The 17,699-nt window shown below is 34.9% G+C and overlaps 1 pseudogene; it reads left to right on the plus strand.

The window, feature by feature from the left end:
• The window catches only part of LOC113112414 (MAM domain-containing glycosylphosphatidylinositol anchor protein 1-like), a 149,165-nt pseudogene extending 140,956 nt beyond the window's left edge, over window positions 1-8,209 (plus strand).
• The last annotated feature ends 9,490 nt before the right edge of the window (window positions 8,210-17,699 follow it).

Here is a 17,699-nt window from a genome sequence, read left to right on the forward strand (position 1 = left end):
GGATTGCTGATAGCTGTTGTTTGTTTGGGGAAAGTTGTATGTATCTGTGTGCTGTTAGCTTGCAGTCTCTGTCTCTGACCCATGAGGCATTGCTATATAGAGGATATGCTCCTCTCCTCTTTGATTCCTTACTGTTTTCAGAGTCTTTCCTGTTATGCAGTACATTTGGAACTCTGTGAGTATAACAGACTTTCACAAGTCTGTGGTTAAGCTGGGAAACTTTCAACTGGTTGATTATTTACACGATACAGAAAGAGAAAGAAAGTGACGTTCAGCCAAGTATGGTGACCCATACTCAGAATTCGTGCTCTGCTTTTAACCCATTCGAACTGCTTTTAACAATCCGAAGTGTGTGTGTGTGTGTGACTGACACACACCCCCCCCCCCCCAGAAGCAGTTGGGGGTTTGATGCCTTGGCATCTAAGTCGTGGTATTGAAGGTGGAGAGAGAACTGTACATGCACTCCCCCCACCCACAATTCCTGCCTGCCTGAGACTCGAACTCACAACCTTTCGATTGGGAGTCCGACTCTCTAACCATTAGGCCATGACTTCCCTAAAATGGGAATGGGAAGGATGCCTAAAAAGATGGGAGCAGAGTACTACAATTAACTGTGCGTAATTTGTTTAGATTTTTATAATAGTCTACTTTACCAATTTCTGAGATATGATCAGGAAGTGTGAACTATTTTAAAGTGAGACAAACCTGCTAAAGAATTTGTAAAATTTCTAATAGACAGCTGCAGTGATGATGTATTTTTGTTGGCCAAAACATGGAGAAGAGTTAGCATTTTAGCACTTCTGGTTCAATTGTACTAAAGTTAATGGGTTTTTAGTGAAGTGCCTGAAATACGGTCTGTGGTAAACACAAGCTCAGGATATTTTCATGTTTTATTATGTGATATTATATAAATAAATAAATAAATAAATAAAAGACTAAAAGAGTTGGCTTAGTGTTGGTGACATTAAGTCATGTGACTGTGGTGGAGTTTGTTTATAGCCTTGCCTACAGTACATTTAGCTTTTTTATTTCTGGTGGTTTGCTTCAAAATGTATAAAAGTTGTGTCATTTGTGAGGCATATAATAATGAGTAAAATGTACAGGAATCATAAACTTCTGTTGGTCACGGAGCTTATTTTCTGCAATAATCTAAAATCCAGTAGAAAACATCTTCTTGACTTTTTGTTGGGGGTCCAGGGTGATGCTAACGTCCAGATATAAAAAGGTGTCAACACTGCAGCACAGCGCTCTAGACTTAGTGATGCTAATGCTGGTTTTCCCTCCAAAATGATGTCACTTCCTGTATAATGATTGCATTAAGGAACTGGTTTATGTTAGTTAAGGGATTGTGCTAACTGGATAGAAAGTGATATTGTGCAATTAATTAGTAAGTAAACACATGAAGAAACAATTGTAATATGTCTTAATAAATTACCTGTTTCTTCTAGAAACTAGAAAACATGATTTCTGGCATAGCCAGAATGACGATGGTTTCTTCTGCTCTCCTCTGGCCTGTTCTAATCGAGGTCCTGCCCTTGGGAGCTCAACCGTGAACTGTTCTTTCTTTAGAGATGAATGATGATTGGCTCTGACGTCCCGTGTGTTACTGCGTCCCCATAAATCACACCTTGACTGGGATTTGGCTTTAGGGTGGAAAGGCAGAGCAGGCAGAACAAGAGTAGTAGTATGTGTGATTTGAAACGAAGGTGACCTGTTGAATCGGAATTAGAATCTGAAGACCCCACAGCACACACACAGACATTGAAAATTGTTACAGTGCCACTAACTATTGATAGATCCGTTTTTGAACACTTAACTAACTGATTTCCCTCTCTCTTTGATTACAGGTTATAATATTAGACTTGTTATCTTGCTGCACAAGTGCATAAGTAACCTGCCTCCACACACACACACCCACTCTCAAAATTACCCGCCTCCTTCAAAAGTCCTTGAGAGAGATGTCACAGCTCACACAATCTCATTCTTTATTGAAACGGAAGAATAGAAAGCTTTATTATGAATATATTGATTTCCTGCTATAGCCAGAGAAATCCTTGATATAATTTCACATTGATTTTTTTTATTTTTTTTATACAATACCTGCTCCTAATTTATTAAACCCATTTTGTTGGCAGCTAGTATACATAATTAAATGCACACATGTATGTGTTGTAAGTCTGCTTCTTAAACAACACTTCAAGCATGTTTTGTCCAGCCCTCATCATCATCTGAGGCCATTTCCTGTGAGCTGTGCCAAAAGATATTACTCAACGTTACCTCTGAGACATAATGACTTGTAATTGTCCTCTCGCAGGTCATCTGTCTTCCGTAGCTCTCTGATATTACCGCTTAGGGCCTCCGGTTCAGTCATACGATGATGCCAGCCCCTGTAACCCCATCCGTCTGATCCATTATTTCAGTGTCCCATGCTCCTTTGTGCCATACACTCAACAGGAGCACAAAACCATTTACGATAGCATCCCACGTTCTGTTCTGAAAGGGGTCTGACCCTGCAACTGTTGTGTGGTTAAGGTTAAGAGACGTTTTTCTTAACAGCATTGTTTGAACTACATATTGAGTTAAAATTACCCCATTCTAAAGTCATTCTGAATTAGATTTGCAAAGCTTTAGGCTTTGAACCAGTCACTTGAACCGGCATGTACAGCTCTCAGTTTGTATAAAATGCAAGTCATAGGTCACATTCTCTCTCAGAAATAATGTGCAAGAGATAGCATCAGCTAACAATATTGACTTATTTTCAGTATGGCTATGAATAAACATTAATATTTTTATTCGGCTAGTTAATCCAAATAGTATAAAAATGTATACTGTTGATAAACAACATAAAAACAGATGTCACATAGGGCTAAATGCGTAGAATTTGTATAAAACTGTTAACGTTACAGCAGCAGTGAATATGAATGTGCATTAGTTATGTTATTTAATCAGTGTTCTTTTAATGTTTGGCGGTTTTTTACCTAAAACACAAAGACTCTTGACAGCAGATTTAGTTCACAAAGAACTGACAGTTTTGACCTAAATATGGTTTTCAGTTACAATAATTAATCCTACAATTCAACATTAGTAACTTACTTTTAGCTGCATCAGTCGTGAGCTCACAAGATCTCCCGGTTCTTACTTGTGAATTCAGTTCACCAGAGACTCTTACTAAACGGTTCAATTGAATCAGTGAGTTGTCGACTTGAGAAAAGCTGCAATCATATCATTAGAATTTGTGAATTAAATGTTTGGTGCAATTTGAGAACCTATTTAAAAGGTTCATTGAAAAGAATCAGTTCTTGAATCTGACACTGCTTCTGCGTGTCGGAGCACATGATATATTTTTATTTATTTATCCTTTATTTTACCAGGATAGTCCCATTGAGATATAAAATCTCTACTTTCAGGGAGTCCTGACCAAGATGGCAGCACAGAAAGTTTCACATAAACAACAGGCATGGCTGTCATCAACTTTTTGGATGTTAGGATTCTTCAGAATATTTTCTTTCATGTTCAACAGAAGAAAGAAACTCATTTTGGGTGAAATAACCCTTTAAGGTCATACCATGAACCTTTTAGAGGTACAAGGTTTTCTCTTTATGGGTAGTGCCTCAGTGACAAGCCGTTGCACCCTTAAAGAAATGCCAAATTTGGCACTTCTTTCAGGGAGTGTTTGTTTTAGCTCTTCCAACATATAATACATATAATAAAATAGCAATTGGTTCCTCAGGAATGAGCTTTTGTAGAATTGTTGCATTCAATTGTGTAATGTGTTGTCATGAAAATGTGACCAACACAATCCATATCTAAAGTACCTTGGAAATGCTTTTGCCATTTTTAACCTTCCCGAACAAGAGTTTTCATATGGCTTTGTTTATATTCAAAACAGTCCTACACATCAACAATAAAGTCATCGGTTCGAATCCCAAGAAATGGTTGGACTGCACTGCAAGTGGCTTTGGATAAAATCATCTGCCATATGCATAAATATACATATCATTTAGGAGAAACATCTGAGACAAAGTAGATATTTCAGTGTAACATAGCTGAGAGCCCCATTAAGTCTCCTGAACTATCAGAGGACAACATTTGAGCAATTTTCACATTCATGTAGGAGATCCCACATACTCCCACAATACCATTATGTCCCTTTTCCACAGTTCTGTCAATATAAAGTGGCAGATGCACAACAATAAAGAGTGTAATAGAGTGTCTGTCTTTATGTTTACAGCAGTTCTGTCTGGGACACACAAGAGTCTTCACCTTCTTCCTGTGATCGTCCAGCTGCTCTACACCATCTCTCTGACATTCCTTCTCAGATGATACAGATAGCCCTCAGCACACACACCGCCAGTGTAGGACGGCCCCTACGGCAGCAATAAGAACTGCCCCAAAACATGACCACCCTTCCTGCTACTGCGTCCTCCATATCCTCCCGTTTCTCATTCCCTGTGTCCTGGCTGCACACTTCCTTTTACCATTCAAGTCTACGGTTTTTTTAGTTTCTTGTCATCTTTGTGGTCACTTGTTAAGCTTATAACTGCCAACTGGCACCTTTTTTATGTTTTATGTAAGTGTTAATTTTATACATTTCTGTCCATATATCTTGACATCTTCATCACAGGCACCCGTGTATGTATCTGACACACCAAAGTGTCAACTATAACCAAAGATGACGGAGGGCTTACAGGATGAACAGACGGCTGAAAGAGCAACAAGGACGTCCTTTCCCCAAATCAACTACTCTTTCCACACAGTTCAAGTGCACGGAGATGTGATTTTCTTAAGATACTAAGATTGCAAGGAATAACTTGAGCCGGAAAGGATGAGTAAAACAGGTGGTCATGAAGTTACTGATGACCTGAATGGACCTGTACATGCACGTGTACATTGGAAAATATAAAGCTGCAGAAAGGACAAACAGACTCCAACTGCAACTTCTAGAACTGTGACAATGTGAAAATAAAGAAGCACAAATTTATATCTTTTTTTATTTTAGTTCCTTTACTTGGTATCCCATCAGTCTGGGTTTGTTGTACACTTCTTGTCCTTTTGCTTTCTTTACCAGAAACAGTGTGCCACTGCTGCATTGCCGCTCAGTTCGTTAGATTCCAAAAACGACAAAATCTTCACAATGTGAACTTTTGACCAGAAGAGCATCAGTTACCTCACCCTCAATCTACAAGAACCATAAAGCACCTGGACAACTTATATGAACTGTCACTTTTAGCTTCAATAAAACTGCCGGAAGAGTGTTGACTCACTTGGTCAGTCATTCTCGTTCAGCAATAGGACCGTACCTCTGACTACAATGAATATTATTTTGGCACAGACTCCAACAGATGGACGACTCTAGACAGACAAACTCCACTCTTTGCTTTGGTGATCAAGAATGTCATTTTGTATAGTGTTAGAGAGAAATCGCATGTGCGTGCAAGCTCTTCAAGGGGACTGTTTTTTTTTTTTTTGGAAGTTTTGAGATGGCAAAGAAACAGTGTTGACATCAAAAGTTGACCTTGTTCCTCATTAAAGCATCCTATAGTATTGCTGCATTCCATTTACATTGGAGAGTTGGAATTTCCAGCTTTCTACTTGGAAAATTACAATAGCATGCCACTTGAAGTCACTTGAAGTCAGGTGAGATGCACTTTTAAGCAAATTAAACACACCAATAAGTCAAAGTTCTTAGATTAAACTATGATAAAAAACGTTTAGCAAATGTCTGCAGACAAGTGATCCTCTAAGATGATAATCATAGACCTGCAGAACAAATGCTAGTACTGTGCTAGTGCTAGTAATGCTCAAATTTGGCTGCTAGGGACTTCTTTGTTGACAATCAAGATCTGTACAGCAAACAGTAGCATTGCCATTTAATTTTTTGTAATATATATATTCTTCCAAACTTTAGAGAGGAGAACACCTTCATGCTTTGAAGTCAGAGATACCGAGTAGGAATATCCCACATTTGACTTATAATGGAACGCAGCATAAATCACAAATGCCAATGGTTTAAGATTCAGATGCAATATATTATGATTGATTTTACTTTCAAAAGATATGAAAATGTACGCTATCCTCACTGGAACTTGTTTTAAAAAAATTGTCACATCAAGTTAAATAACATTTAAGCACATGGTTAGAGTTCAGTAGCAATATGTGATTGTCTGATGTGTAAGCAAACCAGGACTGTGTGTGTTTGATCCTGAAAGCTCAAGTATGTTTCATCACATCTGTCATCACTGCAAGGGAAGGGCAGGCACAGAAGAATAAGAGCATATGACAAAAAAAAAAGGGAACCATTTGTGCCTCTTTTTGAGTGTCCTTTATCAGATTTGCTTATGCTTCGATGTTATGGTGCAATCGTGTATACAGTATATATTTAAATTGCTTTGCTCTAGTATTACTCATACTCGTAGTTCCATCCACAGTGGAGCTTTAAGGTAAGTCAGTTTACAAACATAAAATGCTCAAAATGATTTTCCGGCGTGTAATATTTGCTCACACTCATATTTAACCAGTTCATATTTATCCTAATGTGAATTACATCTGTCGCTGTTGAAGAGATTATCATAGACTCGCTCCTCAGGTAATTCCATGGGTAACAGGGACAGGGCCTGGAGTAATTCAACCCCAGTCCAGGTTTTCCTAAAGTTAAAGACACTCCCGCGGCTGTAATACTGTTCCTCATGTTTGATACCGTAAACGCTCTGAACTCTTGCACAATGCCTTCACTACATGTCATGTATAATCAGCTATCGTTTATTATCCATGCTAAGATTAGTAGGACCTACTACAGGACACAAGTGATTCGATTTAATGAAAGAGGGAAAATTTTACTTTGCGGGATAGCATGCGTTGAACATTACGTATTCCAAATGTTTCCTTTTGTTGCTTTTAGATATTCCTACCTTGGTGACATCTCAATATTACCTAAAAGCCATCATCCTCGACTGTGACTGTTTGTGTTATTCTTCGTTTTTTTTTTTTTTTTATTCAAATCATATCTCATTGTTTCATTAAAATGGATCTGGTGTAAAACTGCATTTACAAGTATGGTTTGAGGGCAAAGGCGGGATCTAAATACTGTGCAATATTTGATATTGATGATGTTTTATCATGCAATTCAGTGTTGATTTGTAATAAGCTCAAATAACACAGAGAGTGCACCATCACCTTGATGATGAGCAGATGAATGTGAATGTGAATGTGAATTAGAATGTGAAATCTTACTGGCCAGGATTCTTTGAATTGTAAATGTGCAAAATTAGTGGAATGGATTTAAATATGTCATGATGTGTTAAATGGAGATGGAGGTGCTTTACTTAATAATATCAGCATAGTAAAATTAGCCAAAATATATAATACAGACGTGCCAGGGATATGTAGACATTGCTGAATGATAGCTGGAAATTCCATGCTTAAAACAACAGAGCATATGAAGTTTGAATGCATCTTTATGAATGTTATTTTTGTTCTAAAATGTTTGACATTTTGAAACATTCTAAAATTTTTCATCCTTAAATATTATGTGGTTTGGTTATTTTCCTTGTGTTCCTGTAGCTCAAGTGGTAGAGCTTTGTTTTATCAAGCGCAAGTTTCGGGGTTTTGAAGTAATGGGGAAAGTTCACTATGGATCTTACTGCCACATGCACTTCTAACTATGATCACTGCTTTATGCTTTATCTATTGAGAGTACATGGGTGAACATTCAGGTCATTTCATTCTAAAATTAGGAGAAAATTTGCGTACAGATAATTACATCTGTTTTAGATCTTTAGAGTTTTTTTTTTTTTTTTTACTAGAACGTTTTGGACAGATTGTTTTGTTATTGATTCACCTGTGCATTTAATAAAATATATCAGCAACTCCCTTGACCAAACCTGAAGATCCATCTGTTAAAATCACCAAACCACTCACAAAACCAATCCCTTCACTGCTAAAGAATGTCGGGGTGTTGAGTTGATCATTAGTGGGCAGCACAGCTCTGATTGGCTGTGATTTGCCGTATGCAAAGTCTTCAGACGAGCGAGAAAGAATCTTTTTTTTTTATTTTTTTTATTTGTATACTGTTTGTTTGTTTGTTTATAGATATACCGGTGCACAAGTGAGAGAGCAACTTGTAGTGCTGGATGTTATATATTCTCTGTCATGTAATGAACTATTTTAGAGGAAAAATATATTTGAAATATGACTCCGAGATGTATAAATAAATAACCATGAAATACATGCATTGTGTGTGATTGTGTACCTAAAATAATGCTTAAAAGACATCACTCTGCCTCTGTTAATCAAGAGCTCATTATTAACACTGACAACCCTGAAAGAAGATCCAAATTTACACATACTTTGCACATGGAAACCATTACTAAAAACTGAAAAATATTTAGAAAAAAGCATAGTAGAAGCAGATTTCTCTTTCTTTTCTTTCTTTCTGATTGATCAATATAAATCTCTTTCTATATGATTAATCAATATTAATCATTGCATGGACAAGACAGACAATAATAAAATAAGCTTTATATAATATAATGTAATATAATTCATATAATATAATTAAAAACTACAGAAAAAAAGAGAAAAGAAACACTAGTATATATATATATATATATATATATATATATATATATATATATATATATATATATATATATATATATATCTACAGTCAGACTTTTTAAGGGAAAGAAGTGGAATGTTATGCAATGGCCAAGTCAATCACCTGACCTAAATCCGATTGAGCATGCATTTCACTTGCTGAAGACAAAACTGAAGTGAAAATGAAAATGCCCCAAGAACAAGCAGGAACTGAAGACAGTTGCAGTAGAGGCCTGGCAGAGCATCACCGGGGATGAAACCCAGCGTACGCTGATGTCTAATTGATCTCCAGACTTCAGGCTGTAATTGACTGCAAAGGATTTCCAACCAAGTATTAAAAAATGAAAGTTTGATTTTTGATTGTTAATCTGTCCCATTACTTTTGGTCCCTTAAAAAGTGGGATGTACATATACAAACTGTTGTAATTCTTACACCGTTCACCTGGTTTGGATGTAAATACCCTAAAATTAAAGCTGAAAGTCTGCAGTTAAAGCACATCTTGGTCGTTTCATTTCAAATCCATTGTGGTGGTGTATAGAGCCAAAAAGATTAGAATTGTGGCGATGTCCCAATATTTATGGACCTGACTGTGTGTATATATATATATATATATATATATATGGGTTAAAGACGAAAAAAGTGTTTAAGCAAAAAAAGCGTAATACTGCTTTAAACTGTTGTAGTCCCCCCCCCCCCCCCCAAAATGCAAAACGTTTTCTGTTTTATTTAATTGCAATTTTGTTTTTGTTTTTCTAAGCAAGAAATAAATATCATACATTTTGCCCTGATTTACAGAAGACACCCAGTAAAATGTCATTCAGTATAACAATCTTGTCAGGCATATTTACAGCAAACATAAATTTATGACACATTAAAAGACTTATTACTTTTACCCCAAATACTAATGAGTTGTAATTTGACATTTTTAACATTTGCCACTATCCTAGGTTTTGCCCATTAAGAATTTAGTACTAATTTAAAACGCAATAAAATTGTGTATGCTCCATTATTCATTTCAATATTTTAATATGTACACATTAGAATAAGCATGTTGTTTGAATTTTTGCATAAATATTGAGTTACACTGGATGATAATGTAACATTATTTCAACCAAATTTTGACATTTTATTCTCCAAAAACGTATTTGAAACCTTACAAGTAGACATTTTACTTACATTTAATGTGCTTTCTATGGACACAAAATCACTTTTGTACATTTTTCTTGATGCGGACATCTTAACGTCTTTGACCCATATATTTTATGGATTAATTGCCCCAATAGAATAAAATAATAATAATGATAATAATGAAAAACAATGGCTTAGTATAAAGAATTAAAGGCATGGCATACTTTATACTGTAGATTAAATTTTATTGATTTATTTTGCGTTTTAATACACATTGATATCATGTTGTTTTTATGTACTTATTCATTTATTTATTTATTTATTTATTGGTGTTCAATGTCTCTTATGTTCCATGGAAGAAACCCATATGGTTTTGGTAGATGACGGTGAGTAAATGACAGGATTTTCATTTTTGAGTGAAATGTTCTCTTAAATCTCTTGAGTTATGAAAGGGCAACCTCTGAGCAATACCAATTCCTTTTGGGTTTCATTTTTTATTGAATTTCTTTCTATTGTATTTTTACCTTCTCTCTATATTTTTTCACTTCCACCTCATCTCTTCTTTGGACTGTCATTTGTCCCCTGGTTCTCTCTGGATCTGTCACTCCTGCACTGAGAGACTACAAACTCCATGACACTTGATCACATTTTGAAACTTATCCTCAGACACCATTATCATTCTTAGAGCCCGGGAAATCAAGACATGACAGTACAAGGTGCTTACACAAAAATATGATGTCCTGTCACTGAAAACAGCAGCAAGAAAACATGCTTGTCGGGGTACACCTGACTGAGTTCTAATTGGGGAGTTTAATTGCTGGTCGCTATCATCAACGCTGCATTCGAACGGAGAGGAAAAATGAGCGGAGACGCCTCAGTGACCACGGCATGTTATTAAAGAGCTCTCAGAAAGCAGCCAGCTGAACTCTGCTACACATGATTTAAGCACTCACATCTCTCTTGGATCAAATGCTCGGATGAAAGAACCTCCTGCCCCCAAAACAATACTCAACTACTACATGCTAACTAGCTAATGACTAATTACTTCATGTCAAAGTTAATCCGTCATGTCATCTGAAAGATAGAGAGAGATTTTTTTGCCATTTCAAGTCAATTATTACAGTAGTACTTTTTAATGTAAAAAGTTTGTCAAACTTTAATGTGCAGAGTTGAATGCAAGTAAAACATCATAGTTTTTTTTCTTCATCCTGGCTGTGTCTAAACACGGCTTTGTTTGTTTGAGTGGAATGTTATTATTTTCATAGATTGTGGAAATGCTAACAATACATTTTCAAGTTTTGTTTTGTGTAGAAATTACCCACTTCAGCTTTAAACTATGATTATAAAAACCCTCTCTGCTACACACTCAGAAAAACTGAATACTTTATATTCCTTTATTTGAGAGAAGATGCCCACATTTATTCTCAGTCTTTCTCAGTTGAAGCAATAATATGTCCTTAAAAGTTACATGTCTCTCTCAAAGTGGAGATTCTGTCATAATGGCTAACTGTTAAATGTAGATAAATATAAAGTGTTCATATGTGTTTCCACTGAGGGTTTTTAGCATTTTTCTGTAATTGCACCCCCAAATCTCTCTCTGTCTATATTCTGTTCTTAAGTGTATGGGATATTTTCTCTTTTTATGGCATCCTCCAGGTGATAATCATATGTACTTATCACAAACAGTGTCATAAATACATAGACACACACACACACACACACACACACACACACACACACACACACACACACACACACACACACACATAAACACTTTACAATAAGATCCCATTAATTAAAGTTAGTTATGCACAAGTATTTATTAATCTTATGTTAATTAAAAGTACAGCTGTTCATTGTTAGTTTTTTCATGTCAAGTATCTAAAACATTATGAACAGATACAAAGTTTGATTTTAAAAATGTAATTGTAAAGATGAAGTTAGCATTAACTATGATTAATAAATACGTTACTTCAGAAGTATTTTTCATTGTTAATTCATGTTCACTAATGTTAACATCTGGAACCTTATTGCAAAGTGTTACCGATATTTCAATAAAAAGGTGAATTACATGTTTTAATTTCCAGTTGTATATTATTGATAAATGTTGAAGAGAAACAATTCCACAAACACGTCACATACTGCACTCTTTTCATCCTCCAATTTGTGTTTTTATGCACAAATGCCGTTATCTGAAGGTGGGAAATATTTGGCATTCGAAAAGCACGTGTTTGGTTTACTGACATTATTACTGACATTATGCGACACATGTAGCTGTGCAACAGGCCGAAGGTGAAAATGAGAATGACGTGTATTACTCTATATCAGATATTTTCATCTTGCCAAAGCGCAACTATGCATATGAAGTGAATGAGACATCTCTCTCTCTCTCAAGCACAAGCACTGGTCCTGGGTTTCTGAGGTTTTCTCTCAGAACTTTATTAACAGAGATTTACTCCTGCGAGTCTTTCACAGACCTGACTTGCATCTCAAACACCTTCACTCATTCCCTCGCTGCCTCTAAATGCCCCGCTGCAATCGCCCCGTGCAGCTCAATTTCACCAACAAATGCATCTAACAGAGTCTGGTTAGGTGGGCCCCGGTGAGCCGAGGCCCTAAATTGAAGAGGAATTGGGTTTCTAACAAGACTCCAGAGCTCTGGTTAGCTTTGACAAGCCCCTCCGAAAACACAAGTATTAAAGCATGCACATTAAGACAGGCCACTGTGTTCTGCACAGGACAAGACGGACCTCATGGGACAGAACTGGAGGGGTCAGGCGAACTCCAGTGTTCCACATTGTACTTCACTCTCATTTTGTTATGCAGTTTATTATTTAAGTTAGTATTAGTATTATTTAACTGCCTCCCTTTTTCCACCTCAGAAGAGAGTTACACAGTTTCCCCCAGTCAAACATCATCTTTTGTTAAGCATTTTCATTATGTCACATTTAGACATTTAGCAGATACTTTTATCCAAAGTGAAACGCAAATTAGGAAAAACACAAGCAATTTATTTAACAGATGTCAATGATATTAACAGCACTGAAATACCAAACTTTAATATAAAACTTCAGTAGCTAACGTTAAAGCAGAGGTGTTAAAAGTGGAATCTAACTTTTATTAAATAAGAATATTCAGAAATAACTGGAATAAATAAATAAATTAAACCGCCAATTAGAAGTAACTGTCAAATCTTAAGTCACACACCAAAATGACTTCCACTCAAACTAAAGAAGTGCAATTATTTATAATTCATCCCTACATTTATTAAATAGTGATACAAGTAAAATAATTTATATGATTGACATCTTTACAAATTTAGAGTTTAATAATCTATCCAATATATGAAGACATGAAAAATGACTTTAAAAATGAGTTTAATTAAGAGCTCTTTAGACATTCTTTCAGTATTTTTAATTAAAACAACATTAATACAAATTATATTCTCTAAACTCTCTCTCTCACACACACACACACTTTAATGCAGATAATCGCAAATGACATAGATAAATGCATGCCGCCCCCATTAGCAGGTAATATCTGAATGTGATATGTGATGTCCTTCTTATGTAACTTGTCTCTTTTAACACGTATTTGCTAAATATGGATACAAGATATAACCTAACAAAAATACCCACACTATCAGGCTCTTTACACACAAGCAGGTCAGTACATCAGTCCATTAGTAACCTGAGAAAGGAGTGGGTTACTAGTTAAGAGATCATGTGATGAGTGGAGAGCATTCTTCATACAGACCCTCGACCTCATGCTGCATTATCTCTCTGAGGACAAGAGCATGATTTGCTACCAACTTCAGCTATTTTAAAGTAACACTGAAACAAAAAGCACTTAAAAAATGACTGGTTACACTTGAACAGTAGTCTGACTCTTTAAAAACAAATATGTTGCTATAGATACATTTAATCATTTAGCATATGCTTCTAACCAAACCTGACTCATAAAAAGGGCTATTTTATGTCAAATCAACTAAATTTGAGATTTAATACAAAAAAAAAAAAAAAATACAAAAAAATCTGAAGAAAGAAAAACAAACAGTGAAAGGCAAAATGTTAATTGACATATTTATAGTTTCTCAGAAATTACATGAGAGAGAAAATGTTTTTAAAAACATTCTATTTTTACACACAGGTTTTTGGGAATATTAGTAAAATCTGTTGGCTTTAGAAAACCTTGTTGCATTTTTTTTTTTTTTTTGCATGGATATAACCCTTGCATATAACAAGAATACTTAAAAATCTATCTTTTTTAAGATTCTTTCTCTTAAATTTTTCTTTTGGTATCTTAATTTGTAAGGCTATAAATAGTTTATTTACAGAGATATTGGGATCTCAGTGTAGTTCTCAAAATGTTACCAATTTTCAATGGTTGAAGACCATATAGAAGTCACTTTGCATATACCAGTGTTGGGTTTGTGTCCTCCTTATCGAGGCCAGTTTGAGTTGGAGACAGTTATTATGGTCTTTTTATGTTAATGTGATGTTGTTACTTGCATATTACCCATGACGTGGATTCATCATTACTCAGTCCAAAATGTCTATGTCCATGTTAGGTTTGAGTCCAAGCCTGTCCAAGTCCAATTTCATTCATAACTGCAGTCCAAATCCCAAGTCCAAGTTCTCTAGCTGATACAATTTATTTGGAATTATGATTGCATTTAAAGATAAATGTCTCAACTTCAGCCAAATAACTTGGGTCACTTTCTCTAAAATAAACTGAGAAATGCTCCTCTTCATATGCAGAGAAATTTGGCAGATTTACTTGTGACACACATGTAAATTGATATTTTGATCGGTTTCCATGTACATGTAAAAGTGTGTCCGCAGACATTGATCAGACTGGATTGATTTGCATTAACGCAGGTAAAACTCACAGTGTAACCATCACCACAGGCACACACTGATGGTGACTAATGTCTGGCTTTGGTCTCTCTGGGAGTTTTCTTTATTAGAGAGTCAGAGATAAAGTCACGCAGCCGTGGAGTCAGAGGATCACAGGAAAAACACCTTCCTGTTTAATTCGCAGATCCTCTAAAACAAAAGTGCAGCCTAATTAATTGGAAATGGTATTATTCACTGGAGAACATGAAAGCAAACACGGCAGAGCATAAAGAGAAATTTCTGCACATAGAAATTGCTTTTATCATGACTGGGAAAACACAGCAGCGCTTGAGTGGAAATGAGATCTCAGACGTGAGAAGCTTTAAAAATGATGAGATGGCTCATGCAGAGAGTCCTGTTGATTAATAATAGACCAGCAGAAACACCATCGCATCTGATCACACAATCAAATCCAGATCACATGAGATACCCTGGGGAAAGGGTTTGTACCATATTCAGTGTAGAAGTTTAGTTTAATAAGAGAAGTGGAGATAAAACATTTGTGATGCAACAGGTGTCTAGTCTCGACAACAGGAGCAACCTCAACACACAGAAAGATGACTTCATTAGATGAATATATAGCTAAAGAGTCTCATCCACACTTTAATGCTAGAAATGGGATCGAATGCCTACTCTAAAGTCTCGCCAAGCGGTTGCAGCAAATAATAAAAGAGAGGATGCACAGATGAGCTCTCCTATTCTGCTACATGCTTTCAACTTTATTAATTACAAAGGCACAAAGAAAGTGAACACTGCTTTCTTTTGTAATTAGTGGCTCATGCTAAGGTGAGCATCACTATTATGAATGCTCGTATACAAGCTTAGAGAGTTTGTTCTAAACTTTGGCATACAACAGAGATAGATTTGGGGGTGCAACTACAGAAAAATGCTAAAAACCCTCAGTGGAAACACATATGAACAGTTTATATTTATTTACATTTAACAGTTTTTTAAAAATGTATTTGTTAATTAAATTTAAATTATTAATATATATATATACACACAACGTTTTATTATCAATTTGAATTATATTTCTACATTTTAATGACTTTAAGTTGTAGTAATTTTATGTTCTTTTATCATTATTATTATTATTATTATTATTCAAGATACATTTTTATTTTATTTTAATTGGTTGCCCAGGTTAACCTTTCCATTTTTTTTTTCATATTTTGCATAAAAATGTTTTAGTTGTTCACAATAACAACGACATTTATATCCTTTTATTTGTAAATACTAATAACTATAATAACGAATAACCAAATTAATCCTAATAACTAATACAATCTAATATAATTTTTATTTAGACACTTTAATGGGAGGTTAAACTAAAATTGATATTTAAAGTTATACTTTTAAGAAAAATGTTTTATTAATTATTGGATTAAATATATATATATATATATATATATTTTTTTTTTTTTTCACTATTTAGTAGTTCGTCTGCCCTGGAATAGAAATTAATTTAGACCAAATAAAAAGATTAAAACACAACAAACAAAGGCAACAGACATAAAATACACATACAGCGCAAACTTGAATACAATTAGTCCCTAATCAGATAACACTGTAACTATATGTATATGTTAATCAATGCAAATTATTGTTTATCAAGCCATTAAATGCATTTTAAATCCTGACATAGAATGAAAAGGTAGAAAGTTAAGTGGTCTGAAAAGTGGCATATTGTGAATATTACTCATTTTACAGATAAAGTCACAATAGCTTATAGAGAGCATGTGTTTGAAAGCCTAACCTTTCAGTGAATCTCTTAAATGTCATGTGTAGAGTAGTGGAGAGGACTCTCTTTAGCGCAGCTCTCCAGAGGACTGCTCCTGTTTTTATAACCCTGCACCCAGGGCCTTCTGAAACCAGCCCTGCTCCACAAGAATCTGCTAGTATTATCAAGCAAACACACAAGTCTTTGTGTAAGATAAATACTGTTTCTGTGCCCGACAAAAGGTAGATAAGAAATAAATGCATTTACATACTATCTATAACCTGTAGTTCTAAATCATGTTAAACCAGCTTTGCCACAGTACCATGGGTGGAAATAGGCTACTTAATGCTATTATTTACACACACTCTCAGAAACAAAAAAGGTACAAACGCTATCATTGAGTTGGTACCAAAGTTAAATCTCTTTACCTTATTTAACCCTAAAAGGTGAATATTACTACTGTTTAGGTACATAATAGTACCTCAAGTTTACATATAAGTACCTTAATGGTTTAATTAGTCTATATTAGTACCTTTTAATGATCGACAACAAAACAGAGACAGCTTTGGTTCAAGAACAGCAAAATATCAACTCAACATTAATAATCACCATCTTTATTCTAATTTGAAGGGCTCTGATGACATATCTGTGAAACATTTCAGACAGAGTGAGATCAACGGATGTGTTGAATGTTATTGTATTACATATTGCATTACTATATTAAAATCATTGTATTATGCAGATGAGAGAGAGAGATATGGACTGAGTGAGTGTGATTACGTGCATCTGATACAGCACTAATTCTTCAGCTTAATGAAATATTTACAATAAAACACTTGCAATGTCCGCTGAGGAAAGCAATATCTTTTGGGATCTTTTTGCTGAGTTTGATTAATATTTTATTTATATGATGCATTAGGCTTACAATATATACACACACATATAAATATATAATTTTATATAGAATAATATTTATCTGAATAATTAAAAGGTTAATATTGTTTACAAAAGAGTCATGAAAATTTATGCAAAATATATACACATACATGATCATGCAATAAACACATACTGCACACACACACACACACACAAACGTTTAAGCAGGTAACTTATATTTTTTTATAAATGAACATTTGTTGAATCAAAAAAAAAAAAAAAGCAGAAGATGGAGGCACTTTTAAATAATGCATACATTTCAGCAAATCTTTTTATGCATATGCGTCACACATCTTCTGTTTCTAGAAATGAAATAAACTTCTTCTATTAATATGTCTAGGTGTAGCATTTAATCACACACATTTTTTCCTGATCCTCCTCCAATATCAGGAGAGCAAGTTTCCTTAAAACTTCTTATAAG

This window comes from Carassius auratus, chromosome 13 (assembly GCF_003368295.1).
Source record: "Carassius auratus strain Wakin chromosome 13, ASM336829v1, whole genome shotgun sequence".
Lineage (NCBI taxonomy): Eukaryota > Metazoa > Chordata > Actinopteri > Cypriniformes > Cyprinidae > Carassius > Carassius auratus.